Below are 3512 nucleotides of genomic sequence, written 5' to 3'. Positions count from 1 at the left end.
CAGTCGTTTAGATCAATCTCCAGTACACAAATGGTACTTAATTTATCGACCATGTAAAGGATGAAAGGCAGTCTACCTCGGTGGAATTTGAACTCAGAACATAAAGACAGACGAAATACCATTCAGCATTCCACCCGGCATGCTAATGTTTCTGCCAGCTCACTGCCTTCTGCCTTCCAAATATTTAGAAAGCAATGAGTCAATATTTTTAGAAATCAACATTATGACTATGTAAGAATGATATCAGAAAAAAAAAATTGTTTTGATGCCTTGTATTTAGTCTTTTAGTCAAGAGGAAAGGCAGTGTCCATGACTCTTTACAGGGCCTCTGAGATAAGTAAGAGGGAAGAAGACAAGGCATCCCCAAACTGAAGACTGAATCTGAAAGCTTGCACCAGAGTGGACCATGTTACAGACACTTAAGGTGCCATGTGGTGGTGTTAGACTGGGCAATACATTAAGTCTATCACACAGGTAAGTAACATCAGCATTTGAACTCAGAATGCAAAGAGCTAGAACACATACTGCAAGGTATATGATGTGATGTTCATATAGCTCTACTGTAAGGAAAAAGAATCAAGGATGAAAGGTGAAGTTGACTTTGACAGGATTTGAAATCACAGTTACTGAGTGTCACAACAAATACTGCAAAGCATTCTAGCCAATGCTCTAACTCTGCTACCTTGAATGGTAAGTAAGTAAAAACTGAAATAATTCTTTATATATCTATATTCCATTCTATATATATAAACCTATCAGTTCATTGATTTTCCTAAAATCAGAAATTCATCATCATAGAGATACAAAAATGTGAATTGCTCAGACTCTAAAGACACTAGTGTTGGTCTGTGTTGGTAAGACTTGTATTATTTACTAAAACCAGTAAAAGGAGTACAGGGGAACTTGCAATGAGATAAATTAATGAGACAGCAGAGTTTTTACAGTCTCTAGTTTGCAGCCAATTTCTTTCTTTTTAACATAGAGAGTATAAAACTCTGCTGTTTCTCATTAATTTCTGTCAACATTTCCTTAAAGAAGGAATCTCTTTGAAACATTCAATTTTCCACTCCCCATGGCAAGTTCATCGTACTCTATTGACTTTACTGAAAATATAAATTGTTTAAAACACTGATACAAAGTAAATTAAAATCATAAATATATGTCAAACATTAAGTTATCATTTACAAGACAGAGAACAAATTCTGTTAGTAGAAAAATGACAGGAAAAAAACGCAATGTAGTTTTTGGTTTTTTTTAATTAGGTGTCTATCATGTTCAATAGAAAGTTAGTAAAACTGGATTTTGTCCAGAAATAGGATTAGAAATAAAATAGCAAAAAATTCTCTTCTGTTCTAGTCTATGCACATCACACACACACAACTCAGTTTGAATGTTAGCAATAATTAGTTCATAATACAAATGGAAAATATCACAATGATAAACTTTGTTAAATTCAGTTACCAAGTTATATTCAAACACATGAGGTGCCCCTGGTGGCTAACTGTTACAGAGGAGACAATCACTTGTAGATTAAATTGAGGCAGATTTGAAAATTTAGAAGTTACAATGAGTAAAGAAGGCATACAGAGTATAGAAATGTATTTATATTTTTTTTTACACATGACAAAGTTTTTAAAATTTCAAGTAGTTGGTAGCCATGTATAGCATTATTTCATCCTCCTTTGGAGTCATCAGCATGGCATAACTTGAGACATAAATTAAGCTAACTTCAACATTTCACAAAGTTAGACATTTCTTATGGAGAGAATATAGTTTATAATTTAAAAAGCATTCTTTATTGTAAAAAATCTTCAAGGGAGCATTATGACAAAAACAAACAAAACAAATCTGTTTTACAACAGACTGATTTTGAAACAAGCACTACAATCAGAAATGGTAGAATACCAAGATAATAAAACTTTCTCCTTACACTGAATGGTGTTAAAAAATTATTCATAGAATATATTTTAAGTGTCATCAACATGTTGAAAAGAATGCTTAAATATTTAGTAGTGATGATTTAGAACTGTGATGGTTAGAAGAAATAAGCTAAGAAGTCATTGTGACAAACACTTAAAGTATTAAAATGTTCACTAACAATGGATTATAAAACTATCAGTTGAATAATTGCTTCTAATATAGGCACAAAGTCCAGCAATTGTGAGAGGAAGGTGTAAGTCAATGCCATTGAATCCAGTACTTTTTACTGGTATTATATTCTATTGACCCACAGAGGAATAAAAAGCAAAGCTGACCTCAGCTGGATTTGAACTCAGAAGATAAAGAATTGAAAGAAATACTATAAAGTATTTTGTTTGATGCTCAATGATTCAGCTAATTCACTGCCATAATAATTACTTCTAATTTAAGCACAGGCCTGCAGTTTTGTGGGAAGGTGTTAGTTGATGCTGACAACTGCTATTTTATGGACCTCAGAGGAACAAAAGTCAAAGTTGACCTTGGTGGGATTTGAAATCAGAATGTAAAGAACTATTAATATCAACTGGCATTTTGTCAAGTGTTATCAATTCTGAGAATCCACAAAACACTTTATAATAATTTTGATAATAATTGTGTCAAATTTTAGCTCAAAACCAGAAATTTTAGGGTGAGAAGGAAACCTGATTACATAGAATTTAGCCCTTTTGACTGGTACTTTATTTTATTGACCCGAAAAGGGTGAAAGGCAAAGTTGACCTTGGTGGTATTTGAACTCAGAACATAAAGAGCCAGAAGAAATGTTGCTAGGTATTTTGCCCAATGTGCAAATGATTCTACTAGCTTGCCACCTTAATAATAATAATAACAATAATAATAATAATCCTTATTACTGGAAGCACAAGGTCTCAAATTTGGGGGAAGGGATTAAGTTGATTACATTGATCTCAATGTATAACTGGTACTTAATTGATCAACCCTGAAAGGATGAAAGGCAATGGATTTTGAACTCAGAATGTAAGCATTTCATCCAGCATGCTTACGAGTCTGCCAGCTCGCCACCTTAATAATAATGATAATAATAATAATAATAATAATAATAATAATAATAATAATAATAATAATGGTAGTAGTATTGTAGAAAAAAAAATTCAAACAGATTTCAAACAAAGTTTTTAGAAACATGAAAGGGCAAAAAAATCCCCTCTCTATTTATTTTTTTTTTCTGAAAGAGTTTTAATTCAGTGAATGAGTAATGAAGCAGATACAGAAGCAAACGAGAAAAACACTATAAGCATTACAAAAACTTCCATCGATAAAGAATGACAAATATTCTTATAATTGTCACTGCTGGATGAGAAATTGCCTAAATATGAATGAAGAGAAGCAATAGAGATTACCACCAAACAAAGCGTGTATTTTTGGACGTGCAACAGACTGACTTATTTGAAATGATGAAGGCAATATTTCGAAACAGAAATACTTCCGAGATGCAATATATATATATATATATATATATATATATATATATATAATATGAAATAACCACTTAGTGATATAAAAATTAAAGTAAA

The 3512-nt window shown here is 31.8% G+C and overlaps 1 protein-coding gene across 11 annotated transcripts in view; it reads right to left on the bottom strand.

Annotated features, from left to right (window-relative positions):
* LOC128246976 (FERM domain-containing protein 5-like) overlaps positions 1 to 3512 on the bottom strand; it is a 276439-nt gene that overhangs the window by 34713 nt on the left and 238214 nt on the right. The window lies entirely within an intron of this gene.

Source organism: Octopus bimaculoides, chromosome 12 (genome assembly GCF_001194135.2).
Source record: "Octopus bimaculoides isolate UCB-OBI-ISO-001 chromosome 12, ASM119413v2, whole genome shotgun sequence".
In the NCBI taxonomy this organism is placed as follows: Eukaryota; Metazoa; Mollusca; class Cephalopoda; order Octopoda; family Octopodidae; genus Octopus; species Octopus bimaculoides.
This window is presented reverse-complemented; position numbering and strand designations above follow the sequence as displayed.